General features: G+C 39.4%; 1 pseudogene; it reads left to right on the top strand.

Moving 5' to 3' along the window:
* The window catches only part of LOC121943512, a 97,530-nt pseudogene that overhangs the window by 32,492 nt on the left and 42,579 nt on the right, over positions 1 to 22,459 (top strand).

Genomic DNA, 22,459 nt, shown 5'->3' with positions numbered 1-22,459 from the left:
AATGGAGGCCTGTAAAAACTTTATTGTGATTACTTATCTTTACATATAGTATCCTACTTATTCACTCCGTCTTACAATCTCAATATTTGAGCGTTGCTTGGACGAGGACGGACACTGTTTTGTGGTGGTGGGTCATTGCATCTCGCCAGCTAAGGGGCTAAATTAGCGTGTTCACACGGGTGTTGCGTTTCCATCGATGCTAATTGAGCTTAGAAATTTCCGTTATTTGACCCGGGTGTGAATGCTGATTATCTTTCCCCTTACATTATAAAAATCCAGTGGTTAGTAGGTGTTAGCAGGTTTTTGTGCAGGGGAAAATGGGCTTCATACTTTTGAATTTAAAAGCATTTTTGAGATTAAGCAATTGACATGGGTGGCCTATGGGACATTCAGTTGTCAGTCGGAATGCAATGAAAACATTGATTTTGTTGTAGCTGCAATGGATCGTTGTCTATTCCGATCAAATTAACCAGCTGGCCAACCAGATTTTTGGCTGTTCCTGCCCTACTTTGGGAGCTAATAATAAAATTATTAAATACTATGATTAAAATTAAGTGCAAAGAGACTTCTGTAGTTCCGTTTGTGTTATACGTTTTGAATGGTCAGGAAAATTTTGATTACGAGTCCTTGAAAAGCAAAAGTTTTAAAATTTGTCCATGAAATTGTGTGGGCATCCTGAGTATCTTAGCAGTGAAAAATACACGTTTTACAAAAGTTGTTTACACAAGTTTTTTTCAATGCTTTGATGTTCATCGCAGTAGTCAGGTGACATTTAAGCCCGTTCTCATTCTGAAGTCGTCAAATACCTTCGCTTTATCATTGATTTCAGTGTCAGACACCGACACAAAAAACCCTACTTTCGCAGCAGTATGATACGCTGCTAGGTGCTAGTTTGACAGACCTGACAGAACCTTTCAAAGTGTTATGATGTACCACAGAACAGCACCTTGTGCGGCAGTATGATACGCAGACGTGCAGTGTCATTTGTTAAGTTAATCGGGAGACACTGTTGCTGCGGTATGATACGCCACTGGATGGTATTGGGTTGAAACACTGCTCATAAGAAGTCATATGTGGAGGTGGAAAGGGCAGAAGGGGCACTGGATGGGTCCAACCAACCCAGCACTTTCACCTAGGCACCTGCTGATAGCTTTTCAGATGAATGTAGAACCAAAATGTGATATCTTTTTTTACTCAACCTCACGTGCTGGTGGGCGTTCCGGAACATCAACAACAGACGCAGGTGATAGAGAATTTTTGGTGTGACAAGATTTACGTCAGTACAAGGTCTACAAGAGCCCTTCAGGTAAGATACTTTACCCAAACAGCTGCCTTTCTCTATGCTATGTCTCAGACCAATAGAATCTCCTCTCACTCATAGATGTATGCAAAATAACCTTATTTGGTAAGTAGTGTCTTCCTAGGAAGGACTGTTAAGTACCATGAGCAAGGACAAAGATGCCTTCAGAATCTCTGGATTCACTGCATACACTGTTCTCTCCTGAGTTCTTCTTCAGTCTGAATCACCAGTTTACACCAGCTTTGTCTTCATCAGCAGGAGGAAACTTAGCCCTTAAAATGTAGATGTCCACTGACAAAGCGGCAATATTTGAAGACTTGGGATCCAAACATGTTGGACATTTCACAAGTTTAAAATGCATTTGTGGTTGTGCCCCCTCAGCTCCCTAGGCATCATGGTGACCACTAAGGGCGAGAGGTGTCCAACGTTCCACACTTTTGAGTGTTTTGAGTGCACCATCCGGGTACTCACAGTACACTGCATTTGGCCATATTTCTCAGTGTGAATGCAAAGCAGTATCGAAATGAGACACAGCACTGGATGAAGGATGGGCTACAAAACTCCTTAACAGGCAACTTTGCATAGATTTACAGTAAATAAGAGCATTTCTCTATTCACTCTTGCCTGTTCACATACACACATTACATATTCTTCTGTGTCATGCATAAAACATTTAGTCACGCATGCCTGAGTGTGTATTCATTTCAATCTCAACCACTTGCCGTTTCTGCCTGACACGTGAAAGCTCCAAAGTGAAACTGCTGCCGGTAGCCTAAATGAAGAGATATATGACATTACTAAAATGCATGCACGTGTGACATGTTGAGAGTTTGTGTAGATCAAAGTGGGTTTTCATATCGCTTGTCCAGCTGGAGCAAAATGAATGGCTGTATAAATGCATTTGCTGCTGCAGCTGAGTGTGTGTGAGAGATGCAGCACAAAACTTAACAACACACTCCAGAGTGCTTCTGCTGTCAAAACAGTGAGATCGAAATCGGCTTATTTCTGCAGCCCCATCCTCAACTGTGACCTTTTAACCTGTTGTCCTCAAAGACAATTTTCTGAGCATCAAGAAAACACAAACACAAGCAATCCCTCCTCTTGCAGATCGCATTTGCAAAGCCGTCTGCATTAACTGTGATTGACATTTTATAAAGGATAGACTCTTAAAAATTGTATAAGGCCGGGATGGGAAAATGCAATATGCAAATGTCAGATCAGTCGGAAAATATTCAAATTCTTCATGCTGCTATCACAGCCTTTGATAAGTACTTTTCAGTTTCACTGTGGAGGGAGAAATACTATAAATGTTCAAGGCTGAATATTAAAGTTTAAGATGTGAGGCTGCCTTTATTCCTCTTCTGACTCATCGTCTTCAGAGTCTCCGGAGAGCAGAGCTGCTTTTGGGCCTCGGGGCCCACTCTTGTTGCACTCTCGTTGTCGCCGTCTGCTGCAACTTGAAGGAGCAGACGAGGCTACTTTCAGAACTGACGAAGGTCACCGCAGCTTTTGTCTCAGGAAGTCTGTGAAGTTTAATTCTGTTTATTTATTTATTCACTCGCCTCTCATTGTTCATTCTGTCTCTGCGTATTGAATCTGAGTTTTGTCAGTGTCTGAAAAACTTCTTTTCCATTAAATGACCCAGGTCAACTTGTTTCTATTGATTGATGTCATTAGCAAAATACTGGGGCTTTGCTCCACGTAGATGGTATTGAATCTTAGGATCGACCGGCTGCTGAGCAAGGGCTGTGACTTTTGTTTGCAAAAACTATTCAACAAAGACAGCTTTCAGATATGATCCAATGCAAATAAAGAGAGGCCTGCACACTGACTGAATGTCCAGAAAGGCTTTCAGGTGCAAAGACACAGACTGATGTACATCTAAAGCCCCATTAACCCTCAGGGACTGTTTGGTGCATTTTACACGCTTTTCATTCTTCATTTTTTTCATTCATTTTGGCTATGTTCATGCATATGGCATAAATTTTGGCAAGATTGTGTATTTTTGTTTAATCTTGGAATTTCTAGTTCAGCTCCTACAATAAGTCTAAAATACACTGTGTAAATGCGCCGTTGAAACCCATTCAAAATGACATTTTTGATCCCAAAGCCATCAAAGCATTAAAAACGTGTTGTATTATTTCTGGGTGTCATTCTGGGCTTTTGTTTTGGAAATTGTCATTTTTACTATTTTCCACCTGATGATGTCATTTTTAACATATTTGGCATATGGAGAAAATACATGCTATTTCCACTAGGTGCACTGTCACCATCAGTTCTGCTGCTAATCATTGGCATATCCCGGACTATTATAAATATATATATATATATATATATATATATATATATATTTATATATATATATATACCATCACACACTGACTGGAAGATGTGAGCATAGGTCAGTTAAACTGACAAATATGAAGTGTGAAAAATCCGGCCTGATTTTTTTTGGCTATTTACAAAACAGTTGATGAAATGATCTCCTCATATGCATGTGAGTTGACACAGTGACAAAGAGCCAGTAATCAAAGGGAGCAGCGTGTAGGAGAAGATGAATGAGAGTGGACGGCAGTGATTGCATCTGGGCCTGGTGGGCAGCTGTGAGGAGCGGCTCCTCGGTCACAGCCATCGATTCCGAGCCCAGCGGCCAAGTCCGGCTGATCTCCAGGGAGATACTGATAGGTTATCTGCTGCACTCGTCTCTGCTGTGAAGCCTGTGCGTGTGATTGTTATTGAGCTCTGTGTGCCCTTCATGGAGAGGTGTGACGACTTGTCTTTGTTCTGGATCGCAGCATTGCACCAGACGTTGTTTTTCATTATAGATTACACTGTTTCTTTTTTTTTCTTCTGGTGTTAGTGACCTTGACGTCATGTCTCTGTAACTTTAGCTGTGTTTTGAAACCACTCGCTGACTCGCTATCCTCTATGTAGAGTGTATTAAATAGTGAACTATATAGGGAATAACCGTATGGGATTTCAGACGCTATGCCAACCTACTCTCACTCCAAAGTCCTCAGTCTCCAAAGAACAGGTTTCGTGGCAACATAATATTGAGGAGCGTGAGCGCGCCTATTGGGCATGTTGGTGGATGTGCCATAAAACAATCAACTTTCTTGTGGGAATCTAGAGTTTGAGTCCCGTGTGGATGTGTGTGTGTGTGCATGGCATTGTGTCCCATGTGTGTGCGCGTTTTCTACCCTTTATCATATGCCATTTTTGCCTAAACATAACCATCGGTGATTTTGGTGCCTAATTCCAGCCATCACGACAGTCAGCGCTGTGTCATCCCACCATGATGTCATCCCACCACGTGCACTTCTGCAGCGGCATCCCGGCACATTATAGCTTGACGTCATAGGTTGACTTGGAAGTTCACCTGACCAAACGTCACAATGCGATGAGTTAGTAGTGAGAATGTGTTGACTATGCTGGAATTATCTGAACGTCATTGCATCAGTGGAAGCGCCAGATATTCGTGTGATGCAGCGCCCAGTATCATGCAAACAAGCGCAAACAGTGCACTCTGGAAGACAGATGAACAACGGTTATATTGATGTTGCATGTCAAGTTTTCTGTTAAATCCTGAATGAGTTGTTCAAATTCTGATGATGCGGGAGTGTGGTTTTGTTAGCAATGGTCTTGTGTCCTAATAACCACCTGTAATAGCCCTCCATCTGTTTAGTTCACAAGCTACTTAGCTTGTTTGTAGCTCACTCGAGTGAGCTAAGTAGCTGTAGTTAGCTCGCCAGCTACTAGCTTGCGCCCTTTTCTGGAGAAACTTTTTTGTTTACACAGCCGCATTGCATTGTGGTATAGGGGAGTAAAATGTAGGGTACATTGCATGTGCATTCAAATTTGCTGTGCATCCTGGGCATTTTATAGTGCACTATATGGTTGGACTCCGCCAGGGCTGCCCTTTGTCACTGATTCTGTTCATAACTTTTATGGACAGAATTTCTAGGTGCAGTCAGGGTGTTGAGGGGGTCCGGTTTGGTGACCTCAGGATTGGGTCTCTGTTCTTTGCAGATGATGTGGTCCTGTTGGCTTCATCGGGCCGTGACCTTCAGCTCTCACTGGATCGGTTCGCAGCCGAGTGTGAAGCGGCTGGGATGAGAATCAGCACCTCCAAATCCGAGACCATGGTTCTCAGCCGGAAAAGGGTGGCGTGCCCCCTCGGGGGGACAAAGTCCTGCCCCAAGTGGAGGAGTTTAAGTACCTTGGGGTCTTGTTCACAAGTGAGGGAAGGATTGAGCGGGAGATCGACAGGCGGATCGGTGCAGCATCTGCAGTAATGCGGACTCTGCACCGGTCTGTCGTGGTGAAGAGGGAGCTGAGCCGAAAGGCAAAGCTCTCGATTTACCGGTCGATCTTCGTTCCTACCCTCACCTATGGTCATGAGCTTTGGGTAGTGACCGAAAGAACAAGATCGCAGGTACAAGCGGCCGAAATGACTTTCCTCCGTAGGGTGGCTGGGCTCTCCCTTAGAGATAGGGTGAGAAACTCGGTCATCCAGAAGGAGCTCGGAGTAGAGCCACTGCTCCTCCGTTTGAGAAGAGCCAGATGAGGTGGCTCGGGCATCTAATTAGGATGCCTCCAGGACGCCTCCCTGGTGAGGTGTTCAGGGCACGTCCCACCGGTAGGAGGCCCCGGGGAAGACCCAGGACACGCTGGAGAGACTACGTCTCACAGCTGGCCTGGGAACGCCTCGGGCTCCCCCGGGAAGAACTGGACCAAGTGGCCGGGGAGAGGGAAGTCTGGGTTTCCCTGCTTAGGCTGCTGCCCCCGCGACCCGACCCTGGATAAGCGGAAGAAAATGGATGGATGGATGGATATATGGTGGATGAAATTAACCCCTAAGAATCCGAACATTACTACAAATGGGGAACACGCTATAGAGTGCATTATTTTAGTGCGTTCCCTAGCACTAAAATAATGCACTCTATAGCGTGTTCCCCATTTTTGAACACAGCTTTTTGTCTCTTATCTCCATGTTTGGACCTGTTTAGGCATCTATTAACTGACATTTTGACATTTAGTTTTATTCCCTGTTTTCTTGACTTGTTTGTAACTTAAAGGCAGGATTTTGCATCTTTCCTCAATTATTCATTGTTGTATTTTGAAGCTGAAAGGGGACGCTCAGTTGTGACATAACACAGGAAGAGACTTGTCAAACGCAGGTGGCTCGGGCTCGAACAGACACAGAAAGTGACTCAGTGGCTTTGTGCTGAACGTTGAGGTGTCACATTCTGCAGGTGCATCAAAATGAGAGCTGACAAGCATGCAGCCAGGATGTGTGAAAAAAGAAAACAGGGCTTTTAGGGTGAGCCTAAAATATTCTGCAATATAACGCAGTGTTGAGGGGCATTTCTGTGTTTGAACTTTGAACCCAACACAAGGTTTATTTTGGTTCAGTAAACCAACACATTCTGAAATGAAGATATTAAAGAAAAAGTATTCATTTATTATAAAGCAGGCGCAGTCAATTGAGGCAAATGTGCAGAGCCTCTTTATATCAACTAGAGCCAAAAAAATTGGTATGACATGCCATAAATAAGTAGTTCAATCAATCAATTCATTCATTAATTTTCTTTACTCATTTTTATTTCCACTCAGGACTGCCAGAGGGCTGAGGCCTCGGCCAGCACACTGTTTGGAAAATGAATGTTCGTTTAGTTCAGCTTATCCGCACATATATACATTATATCATTATATTTGCATATGTGTGTGTGTATATATATGTGTATATGTATATGTGTATAAATGACAAAAAAAGAAAATTTAAAAAAAAATGTTAAAAATGATAACAATAACATAATAATAATAATAATAATAATAATAATAATAATAATAATAATAATAAATAATAATAATAATAATAATAACTACTATTATTATTATCATTATTGTCATTATTAAAATAATTACAATAATTCTAATTGTAGTAACTATTAATATAGGACCTTTAAAAACTGAGTTTACAAAGTGTTTGACAAACAAGCCACATCAGAAACAAGAAGGGTTTCTTGCAGAGGCAACATACGAGCCAAACAAGGCAATAATGCAAATGTTGAGTAATGTGATTGTCGATTCATGTAACACTTTGTCTTCTGGAGAAATGTGTAATAGGATGAGCTATTATTTTAGATGTCATTGTGACTTTGAAATGGTCGACTGTCAGGAGATTAATAATCATGACAACACTGCCTACTGACACATCTAGCAGACACACACAGCAACATGAGCATTTCATTGTACCTGCGTTTCTGGCCACCTGTGTAGTCCGATCTTTAGTCATGATCCATAGTGCTTACATTGTACATGGTACAGTAAAATTGACCATTTTACTGTTTCTTCTACATGTACAGCTCTTGCAAACCGTTCTGACTATTGACAATTGTCAATAAAGATGAATTTGCAAGGTCCGAGGCTGTGGGAAGGTAGAAGTTTGTTTGCCAGCAGAGGTACAGTTTACATGTAGAGACAGATGTCCCATGAAGAACTTAGAAGTCCATTTCTGTAAAAATGACTCAGTCCAAGTTTTGATCTCTCTCTCTCTCTCTCTCTCTCTCTCTCTCTCTCTCTCTCTCTCTCTCTCTCTCTCTCTCTCTCTCTCTCTCTCTCTCTCACTCTCTCTCTCGCTCTCTCTCTCTCTCTCTCTCTCTCTCTCTCTCTCTCTCTCTCTCTCTCTCTCTCTCTCTCATCTCGCGCGCGCACACACACACACACACATATTAGCAACACTAACAAACTAGCTTGGCTACACTGTCCACTAGAGTGAGAAAAAAAGACCTTGGGGAATCGAGTTGTGGTTTTAACTTTAACAGCCGACCAAACTCTCTAAAATGTCAGAAATTCATTCGAACGTCCACCGGCCAGTTGGGAGTGGTTAATTAGGCAGTGTTTGTTTCTCGTTCCCCCTGTGCCAGGGCACGGTAATGCCTGATGAAGCTGATATTCGTCTGGCTCTAAAGGAACTCATGTGGCTCAAAACTTTGGTCAGAAACTTTTGCCAGCTGTTTGGACATAGTCTTTTTGCTGGGAGTTGTTAGCTTCTTTTTGTTTTTTTTTTTACCATCTAAAAACATAGTGGCATCGTGACAAAAACCTGGCATAAAGGGTTAAAATTCTTAAAATTAATGAATATTTGACATATATAATAAGGGCTGATGTTTGTTAAAAGAATAAATTCAATGTACATATAACATTATATTTAATGTAGATCTTTTTTTTTGTTGTCTGATTTTGAAAAGTGCATTTTATGTACAGAGCGGTATGAGTGTGCCAATTTGACAATTCAAAAAAAAAAATAATATTGTATAGTCAATGTTACTGCCTTGAATTATCTTAAGCTGTGATAATAATTTTGAAGGAATCTACTTAGCATGTAGTATATTCAAATGAATGCTTCTTTGAGGTTTTTTCATCTAAAAATATAGTGGCATCATGACAAAAACCTGGCATTTAAAGGGTTAAAATCCTGAAAATGAATGAATATTGGATTTTTTTATTAGTGCTTATAAAAAAATAACTAAATGAAAGTAGACAATAATATTAATCTAATCTAATCTATTAAACTTGATTTTGAAAAGCACATTTCGTTTGCAGAGCGATGTGAGTGTGTGTAATATTAAAACGGGCCCTAAGGGTTAAATATCTCCCTTGCATGTTCTTCATCCTGTCGAACCTTAACTTGTTCACCCAGTTCCCCCTTTTCTACCATTATCCATCCATCCGTGCTGACATCCCAGTACCTCAGCACCTCTTTGTCTGAATATTCATGGGTACAAGTGCAGTCAGTGGCATTAAACATTACAGTGTCAGCATGGCCCAGAGTGGCCCGGCACAATCAGAGGAGGAGCAGAGGCACAGGAGGGGCAGATTGAGTCTTCCTGCATTGATAACTTTGCTTTGATAAGATCATCTGCAGATATGGAGAGAGCAGGTGGGAAGATGAGAGAAGTAAAATTAGTTTACAACTGGGACACAAAAAACATGAGGCAACAAAAATCAGAGAAACTGGCTTTTAAAGGAGTGAAAGAATTAAGAATGATAAAAACCCATTTTTCTTGCCCTTTAGATTCGATTTGTCAGAGCTTCAGTTATATGAAAGCCAGCAAGCCGTCAGTCCATTCCATTATTTTCACACCCGAAGATGTGAATTCTCAACTGCTTATACAGAATTTTTCCCCCATCTTTTCACAATTGCCTAAGCAAGAGCTTTTACTGATTCATCCAACTATACAGGTTAATAAAACCAGACAAACTCTGCAGGGGAGAAACCTCAGCGGGCTTATGAAAACGTTCCACTCAAAGAGAAAAAAAGGAGTTTTGACGCTTTGTTTTGGCATCAGCTTCAACAACTATCAGCAGGTTCCTAGATCAGTGCTGCTGGAATCGATGTGCGCAGCAGGATCTCAGTGTTGTGAGTGATTCAGTGGCTGTAAACTCTGATCTGCCTCATATCCAGAGTTATAAAGCCTGTCAGAGCTCACTGTTTAACTTTTTAACTGTTACTTTTTCTAGTCTCAGCGGTAAATGATGCTCCGAACTGTGTCATTGAAAGTAACAAAGACGCAAACAGCATCCGTATTTCCCTTTAAGCCTCAAAATACCATGTAACACGTCTGCAAACACATTTTCAGGAAAAAAAAACCTGCAGAAAATGTTTTTGAATGAATATAATAAAAAATAAGATTGCCACAAGGAAGTGCATTACAATCCACTGGAAATTTAGTCACACTCCTACATTAGTATATGGGTTAAATAAATTGTCAAGCTACATACCATAAGATAAAAACTACTACAAAATTAGATGTAAAATTCAGGGTTTTGTTTTTTTTTAATATGGCAACCCAATTCATATTTTATGACAAGAGGGGCAGCTTTAGGTACTATTGGTTGATAATGTGTGTTATAATGCATTTATGTATATCCTTTATTTTAAACAGTTAAAAGACTCATTGAGATTTAAATCTCTTTTCCAAAAATGACCTGGCCAAGAGGGTGGCATGACACATGGTTACAACAATAAGTACAAGCAGACAAATAATACTATCACACAATACAAAGTGCAAGCACAACCGGCAGTTAATATGCAACATAAAACACATGCAATTTCCAATAGAGTAGCAGTCACATTGACCATTGACTATTTTCTCAGTCTTTTAAGAGAGACTTAAATTCCCCCATAGTGATCAGCTCAGACAGTTTCAGGTCCTTCTGTAAGTTGTTCCAAGTAAAGGGAGCGGCAAATTTAAAAGCTTTTTAGCCCAGTTCTGTGTAAATCTTGAGGGCTGACATCAAGAGAATACTGTGAGAGCGCTGGCCATATTGATTCTGGTTTTTACATATATGTACACAAATAAGAGAGAACCAGCTAAAGTAGACTTATCAACAAAAAACAACCAATGTGAGAGTCTTTGGGCAGATGTAGGAGGTCATTTAGCAGCAGCATACAGTGTAGTGTTGTATGTGGTACTCACAGCCAGTAATAAAATGTTAAACACAGTGGTACACAGTATCCAAACTTTTTTGGGTGCTGGTCAGGTGCATTCATAAAAATAAGATCATTTCACATTTATGGCCATGTATGTTGTTGTATAGATCTCCAGTTGAAATTGTGATGTAATATGGCACACCTCCTTATGATGAAAATTTAATCAAATCATGAAAATCTTTTTTTTTTTAAATCTTGTTTTTTTCATAATTTTTGTGTATATAATTTGTTTATTTTGTCCCTTATACATGAATGTAAAAATTATTTATTTATTTATTTACCCCCCCCCCCCCCCCCCCCCCTTTAATTACTCATGCCGTGCAGTTATTGGTCAGACAGTTAGGCAGGTGAAAAGGCAGATCCCTCTCAATTTTTTCTTTTTCTCTTGTTTTTCTGTAATTATTAACTGATAATATATTCAGTTGGACAGATCATCTATTTCTATTTGTTGATTTATTTTTGAGAGAGGGGCTGGTAAAATGAGATTTTCTTCTCCCTGCCCCTTTTCCATCATGAAATGTAATGTAGCGAAGAACCTGTGGTTTGATTTTAAACTGTTTCCATGAGCAAAGTGAGAATAAAAGTGAAAGTGAGTTGGGATAAGTTCAGTTTGGTTTGATTTCACCATTTCAAAAGTTTAGGATGTTTTTGGTCTTAAAAGTTTAAGTGTTATTTATGAGCAGCAGCTAATCTGATCGGCATGGAAAACAGTGCAACTATCAGTACATCCACATGGATCAGTAATCTTTTTTTGTTTTTTCTGTGTCAGGTGATGGACAGGTCGATTTCGAGGAGTTTATGACGATCCTTGGACCCAAACTCCTGTCATCTGAGACGAGGGAAGGCTTTCTCGGCAGCACAATAGATACCATCTTCTGGCAGGTAACGTTTTTATCCTCTTTAACATGTCTGTTAACTTTGCTGAGTCATGAATTGAACAGGATAAGAAGAAACAGACGCTGCAGGTCTCGGCTGAAAGATAATGACTGCAAAGCAGAGCGGGGAATGAATCATGATTGTTGCCTTAATTTTTCAGTGGTAGAGTGTTGTTTTCCTGGAAATGGAGGCCTGAAACTGTGAAAAGTTTGAGTCAAATGAAAACAGTTGTATGAGGTTGTGGTTACAGAAGCAGCAGTTGGTCTGCTGCACTTAGAAACTGTGGTCAGCAGTTCAGTTTTAATTCCTCTGCATAATCCACAAGATGTAAAAACCTTTCACTAGAGATGTAACATTTGTTTGATTAAATATCATCTAGATTTTCATATTCAATTCAATTTTGTCCTAAGTTGCTAATTGCCTTCTTCCCATGTTTTTGAAAGAAATCAATCCGCTTTGCCCAGTTTCAAACTTTTTAATCATCTGGTCAATTTGTTTTGACCAGAGAAGAAGAGACCTTTGCGGACAATTCGTCTCTGGGTAAAAAACCTTCTGAACAATGAACTCTGAAGGAATCCTAACCAGGATTTCATGCTCGACCCAGCAACAATAATCTGCAAATCCTACACACTGCTCTTTAAAGCACTACAACTACTTCATCTATTCATCTTTTCATGTGCTCTTATCTGTTTTCTACCTCCATCTCAGTGATGATATCACTCGGAAACCCGTCCATAGAAGAAAACAAAGCAAAAATGGTTAAATAATTTACATACATTTTGAGAGAGAAGCATCTCATATTTTCCACGTTGTTAATTAAGCTGTATGTGTGCATGATGAGTTGTGATGCTGAAATTAACTTTGAGTTGAGAGGATTTTATGCTGCTGCAAAAACATCTTTGTGCTCAAAGGTAGAAATCATCCTGGGACTCCTGTCAGAGTATGATGAGCCCTGAGAGTCTGCTCTCCTGTACTAACGCAATCCATAAATCTCATTAGAGGAAATACCACTTTACTTAATGCAATTTCCACTTGACTCTCACTGTTTCTGTGCATTTTTGAAGGGCAGTGCAAATCAAAGGCTTTTTTATGGAGCATCCTCTGAGTGATATTGTGACTGATGATGGTAATGTGTGACCCTGACAGATCTCTTTGGAGAATCTGAAGAGACTCGGAGAGACAAAGGAAACAAACAAAAATATTTCAGTCTGGGGTGAAACAGAGCGACTTTGAGTGAGACAGAGTGATGGATGTGCACGACAATAGAAAGAGTGAGAGAGCATGAATGGGAATAATGACAAATGGAGCAGGTGTGAGGGGAAGAACGGGACATTTGGCACTGATAGTAACACTTGGCAGGCCTGTCCTTCTTGATGCAATCATCGGCTTGACCTGGGCTTTTTCTCAGGGGCAGGAGCGTGTGGTTCACACCCATGAGGACATGAGTCTTCAGAGGTATGAGTGCAGGCTGGGCAAACGGGCTGCCAGCCCCATTTGGCTGCAGCTGTGACCTTGGCTTGTGCGGGAGAGCAGTTGGCCTGAAAAGTTTTTTTTTTTTTTTACCTCTCTGAGTGAGGCTGGCGGTTGCGGGCTGGCTGGGTTGAGTTTGTTACTTCTGCACTTACAAACTCCCAATTTCTTGTCTGATAAATTCATGCTTGGGAGCTTAAAACAGCAGCAGAGATGTGACATGTGGAGAATATTCAGAGGGGAAAAATGCATTTGATTTATCATGATTATTTCTCCACTTGCCTCCCATATGATTAGCTGCTTGAGTTATTGCAGTTTAGTTTGGTAAAAGACTGAGGTGTGTGACTCTGCCTCTTGAATGTCTGCTGTGAGGTGTTTCTCAGCTTTTATATGATGAAACAGATACAGATTTTTGGCTTTATATATTCCTTCTTTAGTTTGGTTAACTGGTATTTGCACATATACTATATGTATTAAAAAAAAATACAGAAAAAGGTAAATAAAAGGTTTCAACATTGTGCAGGAGAAATTAGAAGCCAACAATGGCTTATGGACATACCTCCCCTGTTATATAATTATCATAATTCACAAAAAAAAAAGATACAAATTTCAAGACTTAGCAGTTATACTCAGTCGTTTAAAAAAAAATGTACAAATGACAAACATTGCAAAAAGTGAAATAGCTCAATGTAGTGCTATGTGTTTCTGCAAATTAGTCCTTTTCAGATTTTTTTTTTTTTTTTGAATAACGCTAATATTGATTGTAGTGATGGAAGTAGGTTGTTACAGAGAGACGTTCCTATGTATTTCAATGAATATTGATTAGGGGAAGTCTGACAATACATAATTTTACAGACCTCAGAGTGTCTTGTGGGATATGAGTCTAACAAACATTGAAAATGTACGACAATGTACGACTTCGGTTGCTCAATAGTCCGGGGTCTCCGTTGTCGTATTTTGCGCTTCATAATTCTCCACACATTTTCAGTGGGAGACAGGCCTGGACTGCAGGCAGTCCAGTCTAGTACCCGCACTCTTTTACTATGAAGCCACGCTGTTGTAACACGTGCAGAATGTGGCTCGACATTGTCTTGCAGGGACGTCCCTGAAAAGACATTGCTTGGATGGCAGCATATGTTGCTCCAAAACCTGTATGTACCTTTCAGCATTAATGGTGCCTTGCAAGTTACCCATGCCATGGGCTCTAACACACCCCAATACCATCACAGATGCTGGCTGATCGATGCTGGACATGATGTCCATGATTTCCAAAGACAATTTGAAATGTGGACTCGTCAGACCACTTTTCCACTTTGCGTCAGTCCATCTCAGATGAGCTCGGGGCCCAGAGAAGCCGGCGGTTTTTTCTGGGTGTTGTTGATATATGGCTTTCGCTTTGCATGGTAGAGTTTTAACTTGCATATTTAGATGTTGTGACAAACTGTGTTAACTGACAATGCTTTTCTGAAGTGTTCCTGAGCCCATGTGGTAATATTTTTCAGAGAATGATGTTGATTTTTAATGCAGCGCTGCCCAAGGGATCGACGGTTACGGACATTCAGTGGTGGTTTTCAGCCTTGCTTTGTGCAGAGATTTCTCCAGATTCTCTGAATCTTGATGATATTATGGACTGTAGATGATAAAATCCAGAAATTCCATGCAATTGTACGTTGAGAAACGTTGTTCTCAAACTGTTGGAGTATTTGCTCATGCAGTTGTTCACAAAGTGGTGAACCTCTCCCCATCCTTGCTTGTGAACGACTGAGCCTTTCGGGGATGCTCCTTTTATACCCAATCATGACACTCACCTGTTTCTAATGAACCTGTTCACCTGTGGAATCTTCCAAACAGGTGTTCTTTGAGCATTCCTCAACTTTCCCAGTCTTTTGTTGCCCCTGTCCCAGCGTTTTTGGAACTTTTTGCAGGCATCAAATTCAAATTGAGTGAATATTTGCAAAAAAACAATAAAGTTTATCAGTTTGAACATTAAATATCTTGTCTTTGTAGTGTACTCAATTGAATATAGGTTGAAAAGGACTTTCAAACCATTGTATTCTGTTTTTACTAACAGTTTACACAACGTCCCAACTTCATTGGAATTGGGGTTTGTATTTTCCCTTTTTTTTTTACAAACCACTTACTGGTAAAGCTTGTTAATATTAGTCAAACCAGTTTTTACTGGCTATAACAGTATAAAACAGTCAGAAGTTTTTTTTTGTTGTTGTTTTTTTTTTTTAAATAATTTTGAATCACCGCAGCCATGAGGGATCATTGAGCATACAGTCATAAATAAGCAAACTAAATATGAGGCTGATTGGTCCCATACTTTGTGAGATTAGCTGCAGACAAACAGATACACACTCTCACACATGCACAACCAAACGCACAATAACACATACAAAAAAAGACATCCTCTCAGCGGGACAGAATGTTACATACAGTGTAACTTTTGTGTGACAATAGAAGAATGGAAATGATCTTAGCAATGCAAGTATACATGGAGAAAAATAACACTATCTGCTGAAAAACCTACCCAACAGTTCAGCTCACACTGAATAAACCATCAGCCAGGACGACTCATGCTGCTGCCTCATGATGTCCCACTCATCAGAATTCAAAAACTACACTGCCCTCACAATCAACAAATGCTGCAAGATTATTAAAACAAATTTAGTTTCTCTCAATAAACAGGCTGTGAGAGGATGTGCATAATATGCCATTACTATTTACCAGAATACACAGTGTATTAGAAATAAATGCACAATTTTTTTTTTTTTTTTTTTTTTTTTTTTAATGCATGTATTTGAAGTACTGAGATTACAGCTGGATGAATATGACTTGGAGTATACTGTATATGAGGTGTGAGAGTTTGTAAACAGATGTTTTGATGTAGTTATCCTGTTATTAAAACATTGTCCCCAATGAATCCTTAATTCATATGTTTGCTGTTTTCTGTGGAGGCATAAGAGAAAACTTTGAATGAATGAATGAATCTTTATTTCCAAAATTAAAAAAACAAACAAACAAATAAAAGCAAACAAGCCTTACAGCAAGTGCAACGAACAAAAACAAAAGGACAAAAAAAGGTCAATACAAAACCTATACATCTATCTGGATAACAAATTCTAAAGCCACTTAAACTTAAATATCACACGTTCAAAAAGGAGTAGGAAGGAGTACACACATTTATTTAATGTTTAATTAGACTTGATGGATCATTGAGAGCATTCACAATGACGTTGAGAAAAATCCATCACACAAAAATACAATGAAGGTGCACAACAGGAAGAGTAATCAAATAATCTAACCAATTAAAAGCAATAAAAACAATACAGTTAAAATAAATTGAAAAAGGTTATAGCTGTATGTCACTAACCTAGGCCAAAATTAAAAACACAAGTCCCTCCTTAGTGCTTAATCTTTTTTAAAAATGCCTGACTTGTTTTGCAGCCCCTTCAGCCCTCATGAGGAACTGAAATAATGAACAGTCCCCATCCCTAACCAGCAAGGAAGCCTGCATGGCGACAAGGAGCACGCACAGAATGCCTTTGTGCTCGCTTTTCTTCTTTTTTTTTTCATGTCCACACAAGCTGCATTGCTGCCAGTCAGTGCAAGTTAGGCCATTCTCCAATGTGCTTTGTGCAGAGACATGGGCATGTCATGATGTTTATTTATCTTATTCTTTTTATTAACGCTTAAAAAGTTGGTGATTTTACAAAACATTAAGCATTTAAACATTTAGAAGTCACACCCCTAGTGAGAATCCTGGTTAAACCCTTAAAACCTGGATCAACGTCACTTTTTTTTGTGTTGTGTTTAAGTGTTTAAACCTTTGACACCTCAGCAAATTGGTTTGGTGTCTTTAAAAGCATGAGAATGAAGGCAATATGCAACTGCAATATGCAAGCTGAAAAAAGCACTGAAATGCTTTGCCTAACTTTTTTTTTTTAAAGGAAAAGTCAATATCAGCTTATCAGTACATTCATTTAGCAGGTCTCAGGAAAATCAGAAAATAGGGTAAAATGTCCATAAACTCTATTTATTATTATAATAACTTTATATTTTAAAATATAGCACAGAAAATATAATAAAATATATGAAGGAAATGCAAATATATATATTTTTTAATTTTCTGTACTTTTTAAGGTAATTTCCTTGTTTTTCTCTTTATTTTTAGTTAATATTCTAACTAAGTACATTTTTTCTCTCATTCTTAGGCAATGTCTTTTTTTAAGTTGCTCATAGCTTCTCCTCCTTTTTTTTTTCAAAGAAATTAAACCGGTTTGTTTAGGTTTCAAGGGGTTCAATAAATTGAAAAACCTCTGTAGCTTTCTGTCTGATCAGCTGTCTTTACAGAAACAACCTTCTCCGTAAAAAAAACATGACTCATGACAAGAATACAACACGGATGCAACGCTGAAAGCATTTAGCTGGAGGGGTTTTGTGTAACCCTTATTAAAACCCACAGTTATCAAAGCATTTGACAGTGTTTTACAGATTACATTTTCCTCCATCTGGCATTCTGTAGGATTTTACGATTAAATATTTATTTTCCCGAGCCGAGGCTGTCGGAGTGTGTCCCCATCAGAGCCCTGCAGGATTCACTTGGCAGCAGGGTGACATGGGAGGGCCCTGGCGGACTCTGATGAACCTGGTGTTTCTGGTCCGGTCTCATTGAACCATGAGAGCAGTTCAGTTCCTGTCAGAGCTGAGAGATTTTCTCATTCCACTAATGTCAGGCAAAGTGTCACATCCTCACCAGCTGGAGTGATGGGATAATGATGATCACACACTCACCTTCCTACTCACTCCTATCTGCTCTTCAACACTTTGTTAATGCATCTAATTATCCCGTCTGGATAATTATCAGCTTGTAATTGAACAACTGCAAACATTTTATTTTCCTCTGTTTTGATCACTGGGGACATGATTAGCAAAAAGGGCTTCATTAATAATGAACGCGCCACTCCACTTTATTAAAGACAACTTTCATCTCTTTCATAAGAATCTCTTATATAGATTTAACCCTTTGAAACGTGGATTGACATCAGTTTTCTTATGCTGAGTTCAGATGCCTTGTGCAAGATATTTAACCCTTTGAAACCTGAGCTATTAAATTTTATTTAATTATCTTGTTTTTAATTTATTTTGAAAACATGGTGGAAAAGGCAGTGAGCAAATTGGCAAGAAATGCCTAGCAAATTGCAAAAAAACAAGTAAGTGATGACCAAAAAACCCCTTGAAAATTTGAAAAAAAAAAGAAAGTTTGAGAAAAGCTAGTTAAAGAAAAAAAAAAAAAGAAAAAAAAAAAAAAAAAACCCCAACAATGTATAAATAAATAAATAATGATTTATGAATAATGTCCAAAAATCTATATTTAGGACTATTATAATACATTTTTCAAAATTATTATAATTATTAATCATTATTACAGAAAGAGATTATACATGTGAGATTCATCATGTGAGACTTACTGGGTTGATGGGGATGTTCAGGGGCAGACAGGCGACCTGGAAGTTCAAGAAGACCCCCATTCTAGGCCAAACTGACCGTTTTATTTATTTTATTGTATTCATAAGGACAGCACACATTAATCAACATTTCTGTAAATGTGTCAGTGTTTTCAAATGTAGTCCTTTTGCAAGATGTATTGAAATGTAAAATTGTCACATAACAACAGCAGCAGGACACCATAAAGACAGCAACAGCTACTACAAACAGGAACTTCCAAGATGGAGCACAGACCATGCGAAGCAACAAGAAACAGCAGAACACCAGTGTAAAACAATAACGCAGCAACAACATATAGCATTTTAGCACAAAATAGCCATGCATGCAGCATGAAGCAACAACAGCAGTGATAAAATACAAAAGTCATAACGTAGACCTTAATAAAATGTCAAAAGGTGCAGTTACTGGTCAACAGTTTGATCATGTGCACTAAAACACAGGCAGGCCATGCAACACAAAGTTGACAGGTAGTTGATAAAATGAATATTTCAATGGACAGAAGACGTAAGGCACATTAGCAGCAAGTTAGCCAATACAACAACAGTAGTGTAGAGAATGATGTAGAGACTGTGGTGTCAATGTATAACTGAATGGTATATACATTCCAATACCACTTCTAATGAAGGGTCCATCTCTAAAAATATGAAAGCAATACGTGGTGGCAGATGTTTTAATCATGGCGGGCAGCCACATATATATCAGTGTGTGGCAAGACTTTATCATCCTTCGCTGTGGCATGGGCCAGCCTGGCCCTCGAAACCGCAGACAGCACAGAGCAGTCCACTCCCTGTCAGACTGGGCTTATCTAATGTTTTCAATATTTAGGGGGGGTATGAGTAAACCCATCCCAATTTGGACTAATCCTCCTCTTTGAAATATGATTGACAAACTGTTACATTTATTTCTGGGTTTTTTTTTTGTTTCTATTTTTATTGTTTCCATTTGTTGAAGTTTTTGATGTTATCATAATAAGCCAAAATGGCAAAAAAGGAAGACAGGAGCTGACAATGAAATGTGTTAAGAGGTTAGAAGATGCAGCTGAACGCAACTAATGGACTTTTCTGTTGTGGACGGACCAAAGTGGCTATGGCCACTGATTACTGATGGGCATTTAGCTTTGATTTTGATGATAAGCGGCTTGTTTTAGTTTAATTTTTGATTCTATATTAGAAAACATTTAGTTTCTCAGTGTGCATGTACAATCGTGAAAAAATTAGGACACCCCATGAAATATTCAGTTCTTTGTTAAGAAATGTTCACGTATTGATGTCTAATTTTGTCTTGATTTATCTCTGGAAAATAAAGTGATTTATTGCAGGTAAACAACAAAAATTAACCTGGTTTTACTCATTAAAAAAAAGATATCAACAAAAATGCGTATTCTAACTGAGGAAAAAGTTAGGACACCCTACCACCTAATAGCTAGTGTTACCCCCTTTGGCAGAAATAACTTCAGTGAGACGTGAGTGAGTTAAACAGTCTCTTTCTGATTGTTGTGGCATGCACTTTCACATTAACAGTAGCAAGAGCCTGTCGTAAGTCCCGTGATGGCATTTTAGGGTTTTTGAAGACTTCTTTTAGCATTTTGCGGTCTGCTCTCGGGGTGAACTTGCTTGGACGGCCAGACCTGGGCAGTTGTTTTGAATGTCCTCCACTTGTAGACCATTTTCCAGACAGTGGAATGGCTGATTTCGTATTCTTTTGAGATCTTTTTAAATCCCTTACCAGACTCATAAGCTGCTACAATCTTCTTTCTGAAGGCTTCAGACAGCTCTTTCGATCTCACCATGGTGTTCACTCTCACTTCAACAGTCAGGAGCACACCAAACTAAATGTCTGAGGTTTAAATAGGGCAAGCCTCCTTCACAATGCTGAGTAACGATGTTCTAATCATGTGCACCTGATTTGACACACCTGTGTGTGATTTTAGCCATTTGAAGTGGGAATATATTTGGGGATGTCCTAATTTATTCCTCACCAGAAATTGCATTTTTATAATATTACATTTTACAGAAAGTTTCAAAAAGTTTATTCTTCAGTTTTAATGGTTTAGTTATATTACTTGAATCTCTCAGTATTGTTAAAATCAATATTAAATATCCTTATGTCCAAGTTTGTTAAAAAAACACACATTCTTTCATAGGGTGTCCTACTTTTTTCACATGACTGTATGTTAGCAGTAGTTGTTGGTGTACTGTAACCTAGGCTGAATTTACACTACATGGTTCAAGTGACCAAATTCCCATTTTCTCCTCTCATGTGGCACAGAGCGAATACATATCATGAACGGTTAAAAAAAAAGCACATAAAATCGAAAATTATAACATGTTCTCACTTTTAACTTGTCACATGGTGTCGCTCTGTCAGAACCTTCCATGTCAAACTATGGTGTTTTACGTATCCTTGTGTGTCAGCTGTTTATGATGCTGTTAAGGTGATGTCAACAAATGCACGTGGTGGGATGAAGCAGCATGGTCCTTTATATTTACACAACAGCAGGGACTGTCTTGATGTTTGGGATTAGGCACCAAAGTCACGGATGGTTAGGTTTAGGTAAAAGAGGCAGAAGGCAAGGTGTAGAAAAAAAACCTCACACATACATATGGGAAGCAAATTTCAACTCCCACATGAAGGTTGGTTGTTTTTGGGACCCATCCACCTTCCCACCCGCCCACCCTATAAGAGGACTTGCACTCCTTATAGTACGTGGTTACCGGCAGCTTTCTGTCCTTCAGCATTTCAGGCGCATGCCATTGGTTTCGTTGGGCTGCGTTATCATGTTACAAGTTCATGCCTGCTGTGTGTGGATACGGAAGGTGGCTTTTGGCGTCACACCTATACGCTGAAAGCGCTGACAGAGCGGCGCTATTTGACGCGCTTGGACGAGAACAGGTTGGATATTCTCAGTTAGGTTTCAGGCCTTATTCATATGTGGAAATAAGTCCGATTTGATAGGGATATCTGCAAATGAGACTGTAGTCTAAGTAGACAGATCAGATATTACCTGACATTGCGAGTCATGCGTAATAGAAAATGTAACAATGGTCACCCACAAATGAAAACCATCGAAGCAAATGGTGACCAAGATTCAAGCGTTAAAAAAATACAGAATATAATCACAAAATGTCTCCATACTGCTCGTCTGAAATAATCCATGTGTCCTGAAGCCCCGAAGTGCAAAGTTGTTTTGAAAAACGTAACTGGTGTCATGTTTTAGCCTTGTTGTAGCCTGTAGCTTCTAGTGTAGAAGCTTTGTTTACTTATACACACACGTTAGGCAAAGGATAGCTAGCAGAAGACACACACACACACACACACACGCACACGCACACGCACACACACACACACACACACACACACACACACACACACACACACACACAGACTTGTGGACCTAGCAGCAGCAACAAGTCTCTTTTGGATTTAAAACTACTGTGTGTGGGGGACACTTCCAGGTAGAATGTAAACACTGGCATGCAGATACTGTGAGCTCTCGTTGGTCTTGCGTGCATACGTGAATGTGGCTCCCACACAGGCAAAAATACAGGGTTTGTTTTGAATCAAAAACATTTATGAGGACATTTCAGTATTCATTTACATGTGGACATCATTTCAAGCATAGGCAAAGTTTAAGCACATGAAAATGCAGATCAGATTTGAGTCACTTTTAAGATAAAAAAAAAAAAATCAAAATTAGGCAACAAATCAGAATTGGGCATCAAGACTTACAGTGTACATCCAGCCCACAGCCTAGCCAGTGTCTCAGCTCACCTTGGCCTGCCTGACCTGGTCGTGTTTTGATT

This window comes from Plectropomus leopardus, chromosome 5, assembly GCF_008729295.1.
Source record: "Plectropomus leopardus isolate mb chromosome 5, YSFRI_Pleo_2.0, whole genome shotgun sequence".
In the NCBI taxonomy this organism is placed as follows: Eukaryota; Metazoa; Chordata; class Actinopteri; order Perciformes; family Serranidae; genus Plectropomus; species Plectropomus leopardus.
Note: the sequence above shows the minus strand (reverse complement) of the source record. Positions and strands in the feature narration are given on the sequence as shown.